Source organism: Primulina eburnea, chromosome 7 (genome assembly GCF_022965805.1).
Source record: "Primulina eburnea isolate SZY01 chromosome 7, ASM2296580v1, whole genome shotgun sequence".
Classification (NCBI taxonomy): Eukaryota; Viridiplantae; Streptophyta; class Magnoliopsida; order Lamiales; family Gesneriaceae; genus Primulina; species Primulina eburnea.
The window spans coordinates 34,067,190-34,076,345 of NC_133107.1; the positions used below are offsets into that span (position 1 = coordinate 34,067,190).

A 9,156-nucleotide genomic window follows, 5' to 3' on the forward strand; every position below is an offset into this window, starting at 1 on the left:
TACAAACTTGACGTTGTGCACTTGCAAGCAATTAAGAAAACACGCAACAAGTTTTTGGCGCCGTTGCCGGGGAGTGTATATTTTAAATTTATATTAGTATTATTACCAATTAGTCTTTATTTTAATTTAGAGCCGTTTTTATTGTAATACAATAAACATTGATTTGTGTATTATCTTTGTTTGACAGTGCGTGCAAAGATCACAAAATCTTGACTTGCTTATCTTTGATCCTGAAATCGAAAGAACCGCAAGAAGATTAAGAAAGGCAAGAAGAGAAGAGATTCGAGCAATGGCTGAAAACAGAGATAATGAAAATCCACCCCCTGCAATACCCATCAGAGATCATTTTAGGCCGGTACTGAATGCTCATTACTCGGGCATAGCACGAGGGACTATTAATGCAAACAACTTTGAGCTTAAGCCTGCATTGATAAACATGGTTCAACAGAATCAGTTTGGGGGAGCCGCTACTGCAGATCCTCATTTACATCTCTGAACATTCCTTGAAATTACTGACACGGTAAAAATATATGGTGTTTCTGATGATATAATTCGATTGCGTTTTTTTCCTTTTTCTCTTAGGGACCAAGCAAGAGGATGACTCCAATCGCTTCCTTTGGGGAGTATCACTACATGGCAGGAGTTAGCAACCAAGTTCCTTGCTAAATATTTTCCACCTGCGAAGTCTGCACAGTTGAAGATAGAGATAAGTACTTTTAGGCAGACTGATTTTGAGCAATTATATGAGGCATGGGAATGGTATAAGGAGTTGTTGAGGAGATGTCCAAACTATGGTTTTGAAGATTGGGTAAAGATTGAATTGTTTTATAATGGTTTGAATGGACAAACAAGAGGCAATGTGGATGCAGCAGCTGGTGGCACGATATTTGCAAAATCACCTGATCAAGCATATGATTTGCTTGAACAGATGACTATTAACAGCTATCAGTGGCCGTCCGAGAGGTCAGGAGTAAAGAAGCAAGCTGGAATTTATGCCATAGATCCTATTACATCACTCACCGCTCAAGTTTCAGCTTTGACAACTCAAATTGCAGCAATGAGTAAGGCTAGTACATCAGAGGTTGAAAATGCATCGGTTGTTACTGAAGAACCACATATTCCTGATGAGGCTCATTATATCAACAATAGGAATTTTGGTGGCTACGGAGGATATCGAGGTAACCCTCCCCCTAACACTTATCATCCTGGTTTGAGAAATCATGAAAATTTTTCATATGCCAACAATAAGAATGTGTTGAATCCTCCACCGGGGTTCAATACATTAAAGGGGGAAGGAAAACCTTCACTTGAGGATCTAGTTGGGACATTTGTTGTTGAATCTAGTAAAAGAATGGCAAGGACTGAATCTCGTCTTGATGGCATGGAAACTCACATGGGAAATATGGGTGCCACAATGAAATCATTGGAGACACAGATTGGTCAATTGGCTAATGCATTGAGAGATCAAAATAAAGGTCAATTCCCAAGTAATACTGAAGTGAATCCAAAAGAGCAATGCAAAGCTGTAACTTTGAGAAGTGGAAGAGAACTTGAGGTTAAAAATTCCAAAGAGAAGGATGAAAATGAGATAACTGTTGAAGAAGTTGAAACTGAGGGATCCAAAACTGAAGTTGAAGTTGAAAAACCTCCGGTATTTAAGCCAGTTCTTCCATATCCGCAGAGGTTCAAAAAGAAGAAATTGGATGATAAATTTGCAAAATTTTTGGAGATTTTCAAGAAGATTCACATCAACATTTCATTTGCTGATGCTTTAGAGCAAATGCCAAATTATGCAAAGTTCATCAAAGATGTGATGTCAAAGAAAAGGAAGTTGCATGAGTTCGAGACAGTTAAGTTAACCGAAGAGTGTAGCGCCATACTCCAAAGGAAACTACCACAGAAACTCAAAGATCCAGGGAGTTTTACGATTCCTTGTGTTATTGGTGGTTCTAGAATCAATAAAGCTTTATGTGATTTAGGTGCCAGTATTAATTTAATGCCTTTTTCTATTTACAGGACTTTGGAGCTTGGCGAGGTGAAGCCTAGCACTATTACCCTGCAGCTGGCGGACAGATCACTTACATATCCACGGGGGATAGTGGAGGATATTCTGGTAAAAGTAGACAAATTTATATTTCCTGCTGATTTTGTCATTCTAGATATGGAAGAAGATCAGGAGACTCCGCTTATCTTTGGAAGGCCGTTCTTGACCACTGGAAAAGCTTTGATTGATGTGCACAAGGGCGAGCTCACATTGAGAGTTGGTGGAGAAGAATTCATGTTCAACATCTACAACACAATCAAAGAACCAAATGAGGTAAGTACTTGTAATAGTATTGATGTAATTGATTCATGTGTATATCATGTTGGTGCAGGTAGGATGACGAAAGATTCCTTAGAGAGATGTTTGTTGGAATCGGCGTCTGCACTGGATGAAAGTGATTGGGATGTGCAAGATGAGATACTAGCTCTCAATACACTGCCTAAAGAAAAGAGTGATGTGCATCATGTAGAGCTACTTGAAGATGCAAGTAAAGAGGTACCAAAAGCATCTCCTGAATTGAAGGAATTGCCAAGTCACCTTTGTTATGCATTTTTAGGTGAAAATTCGACATATCCGGTAATTATTTCTTCTTTTCTTACTTGTGTTGAAAAAGAGAAATTGTTGAGAGTGTTGAGGGAATTTAAATCTGCTTTGGGATGGACAATTGCTGATATAAAGGGGATTAGCCCTACTATTTGTATGCATAAAATCTTGATGCAACAGTCATATTCACCTTATGTTGATCATCAGAGAAGACTTAATCCAGCAATGAAAGAAGTTGTGACGGATGAGGTATTAAAACTGTTAAATGCTGGTGTTATTATGCTATATCTGATAGCTCGTGGGTTTCACCAGTACAAGTAGTGCCTATGAAAGGGGGAGTAACTGTAGTGAGAAATGAGAATAATGAATTGATTTCAACTCGTCCAGTGACTGGTTGGCGAGTATGCATAGACTACAGGAAATTGAATGATGCTACTAGGAAAGATCACTTCCCTCTTCCCTTTATTGACCAGATGCTTGATAGAGTGGGTGGTTATCATTATTATTGCTTTCTAGATGGTTATTCAGGTTACAATCAGATTGTCATAGCACCTGAGGATCAGGAGAAGACTACCTTCACTTGCCCCTACGGTACATTTGCTTTCAGGAGAATGTCATTTGGTCTGTGCAATGCACCTGCTACTTTTCAGAGGTGTATGATGGCCATATTTTCTGACATGGTCGAGGAAATAATGGAGGTTTTTATGGATGATATCTCTGTGTTTGGTTCATCTTTTGATCACTGTTTGCAAAATCTAATGCTTGTTTTGCAGAAATGTCAGGCGAAGAATTTAGTTTTGAATTGGGAAAAATGTCACTTCATGGTTCCAGAAGGTATTGTGCTTGGGCATAAAATTTCAGCTAAAGGAATAGAAGTTGACAGAGCTAAAGTTGTGGCAATTGAAAATCTCCCACCACCAAGGAATGTGAAAGGGATCAGAATTTTCTTGGGAAATGCCGGGTTCTATCGTCGTTATATCAAAGATTTTTTCTAAAATTACTAGACCTTTATGTAATTTGTTAGAAAAAGATTCGACATTTATTTTTGACGATGATTGTTTGCAGGCATTTAACAAGATCAAGAAAGCACTGATTTCTGCTCCCATTATGATAGTGCCTGATTGGAAGGAGCCATTTGAGCTCATGTGCGATGCTAGAGACTATGCTGTGGGAGCAGCATTGGGACAGAGGCGAGACAAGATGTTCAAAGCTATATACTATGCGAGTCGTACACTTAATGCAGCCCAACAGAACTATACAACTACTGAGAAAGAGATGCTAGCAGTGGTGTTTGCATTTTACAAGTTCGGAACATATCTTATTGGCACCAAGGTAACTGTTTTCACTGACTATGCAGCTCTTCGTTACTTGTTTTCCAAAAAGGATGCCAAGCCCAGGTTGATACGATGGATACTTCTACTTCAAGAATTTGACTTTGAAGTCAAAGACAAGAAAGATTTTATGAAAACCAGGTGGCAGATCACTTATCACGACTAGAGCTGGAAGAAAGAACTGACGGTGGAGTTATCAATGAGTCATTCCCAGACGAACAACTGTTTGAGGTAAGTTCTAAACTCCCTTGGTTTGCTGATATAGCTAACTTCTTGTCTTGTGGTACTCTTCCTCCAGATCTAAATCACCATCAGAAAAAGTAGTTCTTCAATGATATCAAATTTTTCTTTTGGGATGATCCTTGTATATATAAAAGATGTGCTGACCAAGTGATTAGGAGATGTGTTGATGGCGAAGATGCAAACAAAATTCTGGAACAATGTCATTCATCACCTTATGGTGGACATTTTGGAGCAACACGAACAGCAGCTAAGGTATTGCAATCAGGTTTTTTCTGGCCTACTTTTTTTAAGGATAGCTATACCTTAGTGAAATCATGTGATAGATGCCAAAGGTTAGGAAACATTTCTAGGCGTCACGAATTGCCACTGACAAATATTTTGGAAGTGGAACTTTTTGATGTTTGGGGCATAGATTTCATGGGACCTTTTCCCCCTTCTTTTGGTCAATCTTATTTATTATTAGCTGTAGATTATGTTTCGAAATGGGTGGAAGCAATCGCCACCAGTACTAATGATGCTCGTGTTGTAGTTAAGTTTGTGCACAAGAACATCTTCACCAGATTTGGAACACCGAGAGCCATCATAAGTGACGAAGGTACGCACTTTTGCAATAAAATTTTCAACTCACTGATGGCTAAATACAATGTGAAGCACAGAGTAGCATTAGCATATCATCCTCAGTCGAACGGACAAGCTGAAATATCCAACCGGAAAATCAAGCAAATATTAGAAAAGACTGTCAATACAAACCGGAAGGATTGGGCTATAAAGTTGGATGATGCATTATGGGCTTATAGGACCGCGTTCAAGACGCCTATTGGGATGTCTCCCTATAGGTTGGTTTTTGGTAAAGCCTGTCACTTGCCGCTGGAATTGGAGCATCGAACATTTTGGGCTGTTAAGAAGTTGAATTTTGATTTGAAAGCATCTAGCGATGGCAGAAAACTACAGTTTTTGAAATGGAGGAGTTCCGCAATGATGCATACGAAAATGCCAAGATTTATAAAGAACATACCAAAAAGTGGCACGATAAACTCATTGTTCGAAAGGAGCTACAACCAGGACAACAAGTACTCTTGTTCAACTCCTGTCTGAAGTTGTTTCCTGGTAAATTGAAATCGCGTTGGTCAGGACCATTTTTGGTGGAGACGGTGTACCCTCATGGGGCGATTGAGCTAAAATGCAGTGATGGGAGGACTTTCAAGGTGAACAGGAAGCGAGTTAAGCCATACTATGGAAATGAAGTAAGGCACCTTGACAACATTCCTTTGGGCGGATCAACTTGATATAGACTGATGGTAGTCGGTCTGAAGACGTTAAACCAAGAGCTTATTGGGAGGCAACCCAAATTTTTGTTTCTCTTTTGCATTTTGATTTCGGTTTTGATTTTATTTTTTGTATCATGATTATTTTTGGTTATGTATTTTTAATATAGTGTGTGCTTATATCTTCCCAAATATAATGAATCCCAATTGTTTTCTTTTCAGGACTGAAAATTTGAGAAAAAAATAATTTTGACGAAACAAGAGCTGATGAAACTTAAAATTAATAATTTATTATATGTTAAAACCTGTATTTTAAAATTTTAAGTTTCATTAAAATTATAAATTATGTTATTTTATTATTGTTTGTTTATATTTAAATGTCTTACTAAATTTGTTTTATTTTCAGGTTTTTTTACGTGTTGGTAAAATAATGATAACTCGAGCTAGAAAATTCAAATGGAGGTGACTCAAACATGGTTGGAATCCTTGAGAAGTTATCTACAACTTTGCAGAAGACATGATTGCCTAAAAAGCTCATTAAGATGATCAAATTGTGCAAAGATCAAAAGGAGGACACATTTACTTTTACTATGACCATCATTTAGTAAAAAATTCATAACTATTTCAATATTTATCCAAATGAGGTGAATCAAGTGGCCAAACTCATCTACACAAAATTCCCCACATGTTTGTGGCCTTAATCAGAGTCAAAGTGGTGAGAAAAGTCGTGGAACAAGGCATTGAAAGAAGGGACATGGAATTGGAGTTGAGGAGACAAAGAATACTATTACAACTACATGGCATTAATAGAATTTTTGACCCTTTCTCTCATTTGGCCTATAAATAGAGGCCTTGTGCTAGCTTGAGAATCATTCTATTTCATTGTAAAATATAGTGTGAGTGTGTGTCAAAGTTCTAAGTTCCAATATATTTTCTTTCATGTTCTCAACTATGAGTGATATTTTATTATTGATCAAAAGTAAACTTATGGCAAGCTAAATCTATTATGTCAAGGTGAAGAGGATTCATTCTTGGTGAAGTAAGATAGTTTATATTTTGTATATTCTTTCTTTATTTCTTTTCATTTAGCTAACTTATTTTTATTGTAGGTATAAAAATGAATTATTTGTTGTTATCAATTTACATCAAATGCTTGATACCATTAAAGTGGTTATCTTGATTTGTTGTTTAATTTTGATACAATAAATATTTCATCACTTATTATTATATATATAGATATATATATATTTATATAATAATATCATAATATTTCATTTAGACGATAGAGTGGCTCTGCCGGTTGTTTTAAATGAAATATTATGATTTAATACTAACATCTAACAATCTAACATTTACTTTATCGCAACTAGCTTTTATTTTTCGCATCTAACTTTTACTTTCTCGCAACTAACTTTTACTTTTCCGCAACTAACATTTACTTTATCGCAACTAACTTTTACTTTACTGCAATTAACTTATTACATCAATATATTTCATTTAGGCAATAGCGTGGCTCTGCCGGTTGTTCTAAATGAAATATAATGATTTAATCTAACATTTACTTTATCGCAACTAACTTTTACTTTACTGCAATTAACTTATTAAATCAATATATTTCATTTAGGCAATAGCGTGGCTCTGCCGGTTGTCCTAAATGAAATATAATGATTTAATCTAACATTTACTTTATGCAATTATTTATTTATATAGTTATAATATAATCATAGGTACCATATATAAAATATCGGTTAATTCGGTATTTTCTATAATGGGAACTATATTATATTATGTATGTGTTTAATTTTCTTGGAACCATTATTTATGGTGGTTTCTTTTGTTTTACTTTTAGTTAAACAATATTATATAAACCAAGAATAAATTCTCAAGCCTTGACAATATTTATAATTTGTAAACTTCAGTCTTGCATTTGGTAATCTATAAATTAATAAATTTAAACTCAAAATAACCTCTCTTTGGATCGATCTCGTACTTACGAAATATATTACTTGCAGACAACCTACACTTGGGTGAATTATTATTTAAGTAGTAGCAAGTTTTTGGCGCCGTTGCCGGGGAGGTATAAATTAAGTTTATATTTTTTATTTATGTTTTATTTATAAGTATTGTGTGTTTTTACTTGTATGAGTGTTTGGAGTCGAAAAAAAAGTGGTAGACTTATTCGAGTATCTGAAAATAATTTAAATATGGATGATAATTCAAATAATCAAGATAATGATAATAATAACAATAATAATAATAATAATCAAGAACATGATAAATTAAGAACACTTAGGCACCATATGAACCCTATTAGAACTAGTGCCCCATCTTGTTTAGTTTTTCCTCCCGATGCATCTAATTGCAATTTTAAACCTCAAATTATTCAACTTTTACCAAATTTTCAAGGCTTAGATTCTGAAAATCCTTATTTACATCTAAGAGAATTTGAGGAAGTTTGTAACACTTATAATGATCAAAATTGTAGCATGGATATAGTTCGATTAAAGCTTTTCCCTTTTTCTTTAAAAGATAAAGCTAAAACATGGCTACAAAATTTAAGATCAAGTTCAATAAGATCATGGGAAGAAATGCAACAACAATTTCTCAAAAAGTTTTTCCCTTCCCATAGAACAAACTCTTTTAAAAGACAAATTACAACTTTTTCTCAAAAACAAGGAGAAACGTTTTATCAATGTTGGGATAGATATAAAGAATTACTTAATACATGCCCACATCATGGTTTTGAAACATGGAGAATAGTTTCTCACTTTTATGAAGGTCTAATACCTAAAGATAGACAAATGATAGAATTAATGTGTAATGGAACTTTTGAAGATAAAAACCCAAATGAAGCTATGGAATATTTGCATTCATTAGCAGAAAATGCTCAAAATTGGGATAATATAGGTACAATAGAACCACCAACAACTAAAATCAATAATTCATCAAATGGGGGTAGTATCTATAATCTTAAAGATGATACAGATATTCAAGCTAAACTTGCATCTTTAGCAAGAAAAATTGAGTCATTAGAAATGAAAAAGAGTGGTCAATTAAAAAGTATTCAAGAAATTGTTTGTCATATATGTGATACACATGATCATGCTACAAAAGATTGTCCAACATTACCTTCATTTAAAGAATGTCTCCATGAACAAGCAAACTATGTTAACAATTATAAAAAACCAATACTAGATCCTTTTTCACCATCATATAATCCGGGATGGAAAAATCATCCTAATTTTAGTTGGAGGAATGATAATAATGCACAACCGTCACAACAATATTTTCAAAATAACCAAAATCATCAAGGTTATATTCCTTATGTTACACCTCCAAGAAAAAACTTTGAAGATGTAATTCATGCATTTATCCAAAAGCAAGAGTCTATCAATATTCAAAATAGTCAATCTATGAATGATTTGAAAGAAACTCTTGCAAAATTTGCATCCGCACTTAATATTCATGAAAAATGAAAATTTTCATCTCAACCTCAACCTAATCCTAAAAATCAAAATCAAGAATTAAAAAATGAAAAAATTGATCAAATAAAATCGGTTATTACCCTTAGAAGTGGTAAAATAGTTAATGATCCATATATTAATGAAAACAAGAATCATTTAAAATCAAAGAGTAAGGATGATAATCCTGATACTTTTGAGAATGATGATACCTTAAATTCTAAGAATAATATGGTGAATGATAAATCATCTAAAATAGTAAAGGACTC

The 9,156-nt window shown here is 34.6% G+C and overlaps 1 non-coding gene across 1 annotated transcript; it reads right to left on the reverse strand.

Annotated features, from left to right (window-relative positions):
• Positions 1–8,058: 8,058 nt before the first annotated feature.
• On the reverse strand, positions 8,059–8,169 carry LOC140837534 (small nucleolar RNA R71). Its single transcript, XR_012119365.1, has one exon. It is a non-coding gene; the product is annotated as a small nucleolar RNA R71 (small nucleolar RNA).
• Between the last annotated feature and the right edge of the window lie 987 nt (positions 8,170–9,156).